Here is an 8,807-nt window from a genome sequence, read left to right as displayed (position 1 = left end):
GCAGGTCTAGGAAGTGACATGGCTGCCCACACTTCTAGTTTCTCAGTTGACTCCATCAGCAGTTGCCTGACACAGAAGCAAGACAGGGCAAGACAAACAAGTGACTTAGACTGACTTGCATAATTAACCTCACCATAATAGGCCTATCCCACGGCAGTACTGTCACAGTGCTCACTGAGCTGCAGGCTGATTGCACCGTCTACAGATACTTCAGAAACTGCTGGAAGCAAAAGTTGTATGAGAGACTGCCCAGTAAACAGTCTAATTTAGGAAATGGGAAAACTGAAGCCTTTAGGACTTCTTGCCTGAGAGCTGGGATTTAGGCCCTGTCTCCTTCCTGCCTGTTGACCTGTGCTTTGCTGACGGGCCTCTAAGCTTCAGCTTTGCTTGGGTTTCTTTCTGGCTAATGACTTACCTGCAAGTATTTCTACCACCACTGAATAGAAATGTCTCAAAATGAAAATAAATCAAGACTGTCGCCTATTTAGAGCAGATGGGGTTATAGTCTGATAATGTACTCAAAAGCTGAAAATATCTTAAGTCCCAAGATGCTTTCAAAGCATTTAACCAAACATCATAACTCACAACACAGCGCACTGTACAGTGTTGGGTGTAAACCTTCCTGGTTCTTTGAGTGACTCGGAGCTCCTGGAGACTGTTGGGTGTAAACCCTCCTGGTCCTTTGAGTAATCAGGAGCTCCTGGAGACTGCCCATGCTCTGGAGAGAATGTGCTAAGCGGGGCCAGACCAGAAAAAAGATCAACATTACAAATTCAAAGTACATGTGCTGCCGAATGAATCTTAGTTTGCATCATGGATAGGTTGAACATGTCACAGCTTAGGGACCATCTTGCTAGACATTGGCGTTTGTGTGTTTCCCTGGCAGAATGCACTGCCTAGTGCACCATGGACTCAAAAAGGATGGATTTAAATGCTGGCTGGGTTACCCTGGAAACTAACTCAATATTTCTTCTCCTGGAGCTAATAACAATACATCCTCCAGGTGAATGTTGTGCTGAGAAAATTATTTTCAAAAATATTTAGCACCACAGCTAGTAGGTAGTCCCCAGTCCACAAAGGCTAGTTGTTTGGCCGTATTGTTCTTGATGTAGGATTCTCATTCGCTAAAAATAAAAATAAAGGGATGAGGGTGCATTAGGAAGTAGGAGAGAACAGAGAACTTGCCTTGATTGTCAACTTGATAGGGTTTAGATTTCCATGGACACAAAGCTCTAGAAAAGGTCTAGAAGAGAGCTTCTAGGTTAAGTTCATTGAGATGGGAAGACCCACACTAAGGTGCTGGTACCATTCTGTGGGACACAGGATACTCGACAAAGGAAAAAGGATGCTGAATAGCAGCATTTGTCTCCTGTTTCCTGATGTGGGTACAACACAACCAATGCCTCTGACTCCAGCTACCACACTTCCTCCCCAAGATAAGCTGTACCCTGCACCTGTGAGCCAAAGAAACCCTCCCTACTTCAAGTTGTTTTTGTTAGAGTTTCTTTTCTTTTCTTTTTTTTTTTTTTTTTCACATCAAGAAGACAAGCAAACAACATAAGCTTGGTGATATTTCAGCTAATGCTGCTTAGGAAAACGCTGGTCTCCTCAGGTTCCTGCATATATGTGGTGCACTCAGGCACATACACATACATATCTAATTAACTAGTTAATTAATTAAAACAAAAATATTGGCCTCTTAGAAAAGTACCTCCATTTCACTGTGAAAGCCCTTAAGACATGGTAATGATAATAGTTTTTGGACAAAGGAAATAACTTCTAGAATTGCTAGGATATGTTGAAATTTATTTCAGTGGTTTTTGGATTTGTAATATCCTGTGATAAGGTCATGATTTGGGTAACAGAAAGATAGGAGACAAAAGAAAAAGACCATTGATAGGACACAGGACTAGGAAGTATAGAATAAGAAAAATGGGAAGGCATCTCAGCTTGTAGGTCAAGGCCATGGATAGTGAAGTAGCAAGAACAAGTACCAGGAGTAAGGAAATAAATTAAGGAACTGAATCCCATGCTAAGGACGGATGGGGGACAATAAGATCATAATAGGAATTACAAGCACGGAGGGCCTTGTTGCTAAGAAACGAATCTATTATTTACACTAAGGTTAGGATCCCACGCAGTGGCTGCCAGGACCAGTGCTGAGGTGAGAGTACTGTGAGGCCTACAAAGTAAAATGGAAAGGTGTTAGACCAAGATGGGGGAAGCTCGTGGAGACAGTGTCCTGTTCATGAAGGAAGGCCGTTAGAGTCTTTAAGCAACTAAACACTTCATTGCCCTTATCACTTCAAATAAAAAGAATAAGGAAACATGATTCCAGAATTTATAAAGATATTTTTGTACATATGCCCAGGGGCATTTTTAAAATATGGCCTTGTTTTTCAAAACCAAGAAAACTAACTGAATATATTAATGATAAAGATGCATCATACTAAAATTCAACTTGATGTGTTTATACATATTGTCAAGAATCCTCTAAGGCTATTTGGGTGTGAATTGTGTGGAGTGGGAAATACATTTTCAAGTAACTTGCAATTACTTTATGAAACTTAGAAGTAGAAAAAGCCTGCAGTGATAGATGGCTTTAGAATTATAAGTTTGTAAGGATGTGTAAGGATGTAAAAAGGGTACTGTGGGTTTTTGATAAACTAGAACACATGTGTGGCATGGCAGAGGTGGGTGGAGGGACGCTTAAGGCAGAGGTTCGACTCATGGGTGAAAAACTAGAAATGAGACTTAGTGACACAAAGGAAAGGAACTGAACTCAAGGCCAGTCCATTATTACAGGAAGCATCTAGAGTTTTCCAAGCTATAATAACAAATATATTCACAAATGACATAATGAAATCTATTATTTTGTTGTTAACATAGACAATTAAGAAAATACCTGGTTTAGTGACTAATGCAATAGAACAACAAATCAAAAAGCAGCCTGGCCAGTTCCCATGGTGAGGTCAACTGAAGAAATTGTGCTTTTCTCATGTGTTACAAATTTGAGATGCCACGAAACATCTGGCACTTAGCATGGGACTCCAGTCTTTACATCAGAAACATTTAGGGCTTGTTTTTCTGAGTTCCACAGAACCCTATTGCTGTTAATCACCTTCTAGCATTCAGGGGGAAAAAATATGTGCCTCTCATAGTTTGTGAGGTCTTTGTGACTCTGCAAGTTACAGAATACTTACAAGAATGCAAATGAGCCTTATTCATAAGCATGCTAGTCACTGTTTAATATGATATATCACCTACAGCCACAGGGGGCTTTTTCTTCTATTATTAAACTTGTGTGTATTGTGTAGATGCATATGCTGTTTAAATCTTCCTTGGAACTAATAGTAATATCTTACCAATTTTCTCCCTACTAAATGAGTTAAACAAAATTCCTTGTCCTATACTTATTTTAGATGGGTATGAGAATCACGGTATCATTGTTCAAGAAAGCATCGTCCCTAAGGAAGTTACAAACCCGTCATTGGCAGCATAAACATAAACAGCCTCATTCACAGATAAAGTGAAGTTCAGAGTGGTTTGCCAACATGACCGTAACTTGTTAGTCTCTGCATCATATTAAAACCCCAATCACTACTCCTGGCACTGACAATGTCAAAGTAAAACACTGAACGTTAGTAGTTTAAATGTGGTGAGGAAACTTAAGCTTGTTAACTCACAAGGTGTGTTGAGTGTCAAGCCAATCAATTAAACTTTGTCACAAGTCTCAAAATTAGGTTTGTCCTGTCTGGAGATGGGCACAAAGTACCTAATTTAAACTTAAATAACAGAGATATAGACCAAAAATAAATGATTCTTTCTTTCCTCATGGCAACCACCTAGAAACCATTGGCTCTGAAAGAATTCCTTTCATGTGTTTTGTCTTTATGTGTATGATGCTGAAAGCCACATGTGGGGGACACACAGGGCCTCTATGGTCATTTAAGATTTGACAAAGTAAACATTTCAAACAAACCATGCACATGGAGGAAATTCAAACTAATCTCACATTGTTTATGTAACATCTCTCCCCACTGCACACAAAAAATATCCCCTTGTAGTTTATTAGCATTCCTTCACTCCTTCTTCAAGGATAGTGCAGGATTGCCATGGACAGAGTAAGTAAGCCTGAAATACGTACTTTAAACAAGTAATTCAGTGGCGGAATTAAGTTTATTATAAGGACTAAATGATCTGAACCTGTTTTACCACCCTAGAACGAGGGTGCTTTTCTTCCATGGGTGATAACCCTTCTTTTGAATAAAAGGGGTGTGTAACTACTATAACTGTAGGTTTTTCCACCGGTGCCCCGGCTCCCAAAATATTGAATCTGAGACTTTTCATTTATGAATAAATACATAGGCCATAATCTTTGGCTCATTTCATGACTATTTTTATTCTATTCTATATGCACCACATGACCTCTCCTCAGTTTTGGACAGAGTCCAGGATAATTTCCCACCTCTCTCCATGCCAGAGTTTATCTCTCTCTGCCAGAACTCCCACCTCCTATTTCCTGCCTCAGCTAATAGGCCATCAGCAGCTTTTTCCCCCCTTTGGTTTTTCAAGACAAGGTCTCTCTGTGTTAGCCTTGGCTGTCCTGGACTCACTTTATAGACCAGGATGGTCTCGAACTCACATCGATCTGCCTGTCTCTGCCTCCCGAGTGCTGGGATTAAAGGCGTGGCCATCAGCTTTTTATTGACAGGTGAAGTTTCCATACAGTACACAAGAGATTCTCTCTACAGGATGAATGACGAGTGCCACAAGGTTTAAGATCCAGCACTAAGCGAAAACCACTCTGAAGGAGAAGATAGAGTTGAAAGAAAAATGAATTACTAAAGTAGGGCCCTAGATCATTAAGCAAGAGAAACAAAGAAAGATAACGTCCAAACTAAGACATCAAAACCAAGGAAAGGCCTTTAAATGGACATCGCTCTCTTCTCTGTGGGGCAGAGAAGTTCTGGTTTCTTGCTATGTTTCAAATTGTGTGCCTTTCCCTCAAATTTCTTAGGATGGCCCAACCTCCAGGATGCCGTATGGAGTCTCATGTGGAGAGAGGGTCTCCACAGAGGACGTGAGGTTCAGTAATTAGAGTGAACTCTAAGCCAATGTGCCTGACATCTTTATAAAACCTAGACAGCTGAATACGCAGGTGCACAAGGCGAACTCCAGGTGAACATATAAAGGTGAAGGTGGAAGAAAAGGAGATAGTGCTGAGAAACAAGGTCCACCAGGGATTACTGGTGAACTACCTACCAAAAGCTAAGAGATAGGCATGAGAGGCCTCCTCACAGTCCTTACCGAGAACCACCGCGGATGCCATTTGGATTTTGACACTGTAGCCTTTGGGATGGAGATGGCAAGTTTCTGTTTTTCAATCACCTAGTTTGTATTACTTTGTAAGGCAGCTGACACCAAGAAAATGGGCCCATACCTGCCTTTCAGGTGCGATGACTCTACTCAGTCTGGGAACTGGAAAGAACTGGAAGCCAACAGAGAGCAGACTGCTCTACAGTGATTGGCAATTAGTGCTAATTCAATAGAAAAGAAAAGAGGAAAATCAGACATTTTATTATGCATATCCAAAGCACATTGAAATAATGACAGGGTTACCAAGTGTTTCTAGGGCTCAAATTCTATTTCTGGCAGCGTGCAGGTCATGCAAGGTGGGATACAAGATAAGCCTAAGAAGGTAGGTTCATCCAGCATCCAGTAATGGCAGCATCTGCGGCGTGGATGCTAATGCTCTAAATTCAAAAAGGAAATTTAAACACATGTTGTTTTTAACTATTTTCTTTGTAAATGTGACTGCTGCACTCAGCTCTGCAGGTTTGCACAGGCAGTGAAGACTTAAGGAAGCAGTACCCTCATGTTACAGTCCTGAGTATGTGTGCTCCTCGCATGCCTTATGAGTGGGAGAAGAGGGCAACCAAACTGACCAAATCATAAGTTAAACAACAACAAAAACTAGTGTATGAAAGCACAGGACACACAAAGATGAAAGCAGTGTTCATAATGCCAGATAAACATGGAAAACATGAGAGCAAGACATCAAATCGAAACAGTACAAACATATTCAACCATCAAAAGGGAAGGAACATTTTCATGTGCACATATGAAGTCATCGCTGCAGATTGTCAGGCCAGGTTCATTATACTGAGCTAATATACTCTTGTGTTGAAAGGTTGCACCTCCAGCTATATCCCTGAACCTTGCTTTCTTACAGGAGTGCTGTGTCGTCAATATGATGTGACTGCTACTGCCATGCACTTACACAGACCGTGATCAATAACACTGTGGGGAGCAGCAAGAAGACGCACACTGTCTTAGCTGGAAGTGAACATGACGTAATGCTCCTGACTGTCACTTGCCGTAACTGTGGTTACCAGACTGCACAGTTCCACACATGCAGCTCTGTGGACATTCTTTTCTCTAAGATGTATTCTACAGACATCATCTTCCCTGCATCATCCTCCCTTCTGGCTTCTCTCCTTTCTTTGGACTTTGCTTTTTTCTGTCACCTATTTAACTGTGTGTGTGCATTTGCAGCGTCACATGCTTGGTACTTCAGACTGTTGTTCTTCTGCAGTAAATGATCCTAACATCTGTGCTGACTGAGTCTCCCCTTTTGCCTCACTCCTGGGTTTGGAGCTGTTAAAGCACCTTTAACAGAGGTCACTGCGGTGATCTCTCTCTCTCTCTCTCTCTCTCTCTCTCTCTCTCTCTCTCTCTCTCTCTCTCTCTCTCTCTCACACACACACACACACACACACACACACACACACACACATTTTGTTGTTTGGTTGCTTGGTTTGGTTTAGGGCTTTTTGTTTGTTTGGGTTTGGGTTTGGGTTTTTGGTTTTTCAAGACAGGGTTTGTCTGTAGCCTTGGCTGTCCTGGGCTGACTTTGTAGACCAGGCTGGCCTCGAACTCACATCGATCTGCCTACCTCTGTCTCCCCGAGTGCAGGGATTAAAGGTGTGCACCACCACGCCCGGTTGTGATGGTGTCTCTTACCCACAGCTAAATCAATGGTCAGAGTAGAAATGGGTCTAATAGAAGAGTCAAGACCATCTTCAGTGCCTTTCTAACATTCAGAGTTTCATAAAATAATTAGATAAGACATCGTTACTCATACTATTAAGAATAGACATTAGACTTAAACCTGAATGCTTCCATTTTCTCAACTATAGGAAGAAAGCCCTCTACAGAATGGGTGTCTGGGAATGAATGGGTGGTTATCATCAACATTGACTGCCTTGCAAAGTTGTTATGAGAGGAGGTTGGCTGAAAAGTGCCTGATCTGGCTTGTGTTAGAAAAGCTAACATATGCATGAGTCATTAACTATGTTACGGTTCTGCATGAGAAGAACCTCTGGGCAGGAGACAGGTGAACTGTACCCAACCTAAGCAGAGCAGAAGAAGCCTGAATAGCATGTGGACACAAAGTGACATTAAAGTTTGCATTGTTAACGAATGAATGAACCAGATTGTGAGAATAAGATTATCTGAGGTCAGTTGGAAGGGGTTCCCAGTCTCCCCAAACAAATAAGAGCTTCTGTTCCTGCTACTCCTTCTGGAATCCTGCTCTATCCCTCCCCCTGAGCCAGATCTATGATGCTTTCTCCAACAGCCACAGGCACAACAGTGGCTGGAATACAGATCATCTGTGCCATGTACACAGACCCTCAATCAATATGCACATTGTGTTGATTTCCCTGCATTTTCAAGTATGAGTTATCCATAGCCTTAGGCTCACGTGACTTACAAGGGCCTGTAGGACCAAGCATAGCATCAGTCACATGCAACGCTATCTTCTCCATCTTTTTTTGCATCCAGCACCACAGTGCTTTCAGGTTTCTGCCTCTCCTCCCTACAGATATCCTGGCACTGAAGAAGCCAATGTTCCAAACTCTTGTGGCTCTTGCCCTACCAGTCTGGGAGGTGTGCCTTTGTAATCCTCAGCCCTCCCTTTTCTAAGCATTTCTTTAAGCCATCAGTGTTGGCCCACATGGTCCTTAGAGATAAACACTGGCTGAAGTTCTTCTCAACTGTATCACTGATTCACACTGATCACATTAATGTTCATGTACCTGATACAGTGCATTTCCTGGCTGTCTGAAACAGACAAGATGGACTCTATACACTGTATAACCAGCACTTCCTCATTCATCTCTTTTCTCAAGAGATTGTTCTTGGTGGTATTACAATATTACTATAATATTTTACTCCTGATTACATCTGCCTTTGTCTTCCCCTGCCCAGTATTACAAGTTTCTAATCAAACATTAAGAAAGAAGTCTTCAAAACTATGTGAAAATATTCAGTGTCTGTCCTTTGTACTTGAAAATGGTAGAAATGGCACATTTTATTTTTAGTATTTTTTATTTTTACTATATTATATAGTAAAAAAATATTTTGATATAATTAAAAATCCTGGTTTTTCAGTCTCTGTGGGCCCCTTCGGCCTAGTTAGTTGGCTCTGTTGGTCTTTCTGTAGAGTTCCTGTTCTCTCCAGGGCCTTCTGTTCTTCCCTCAGCTCTTTCACAAGACTCCCTATGCTTTGCCCAATGTTTGGCTGTGAGTTTCAGCATCTGTTTCCATCTGTTGCTGGGTGGAGCGTCTCAGAGGACAGCTATGCCGGGCTCCCATCTGCAAGCTTAGCAGAATGCCATTGATAGCGTCAGGGGTTACTGAACCTAGGCCCCCTGCACATATGTACCGGATGGGCAGCTTGGTCTTTGTGTGGGTCCCCTAGTAAGGGGAGCAGGAGATGTCTCTGACAAGGGCTCTGTTGC

This window comes from Acomys minous, assembly GCF_964271855.1.
Source record: "Acomys minous genome assembly, chromosome: 11".
NCBI lineage: Eukaryota > Metazoa > Chordata > Mammalia > Rodentia > Muridae > Acomys > Acomys minous.
The sequence above is the reverse complement of the archived record's forward strand: the minus strand, read 5'-3'. Positions refer to the sequence as shown.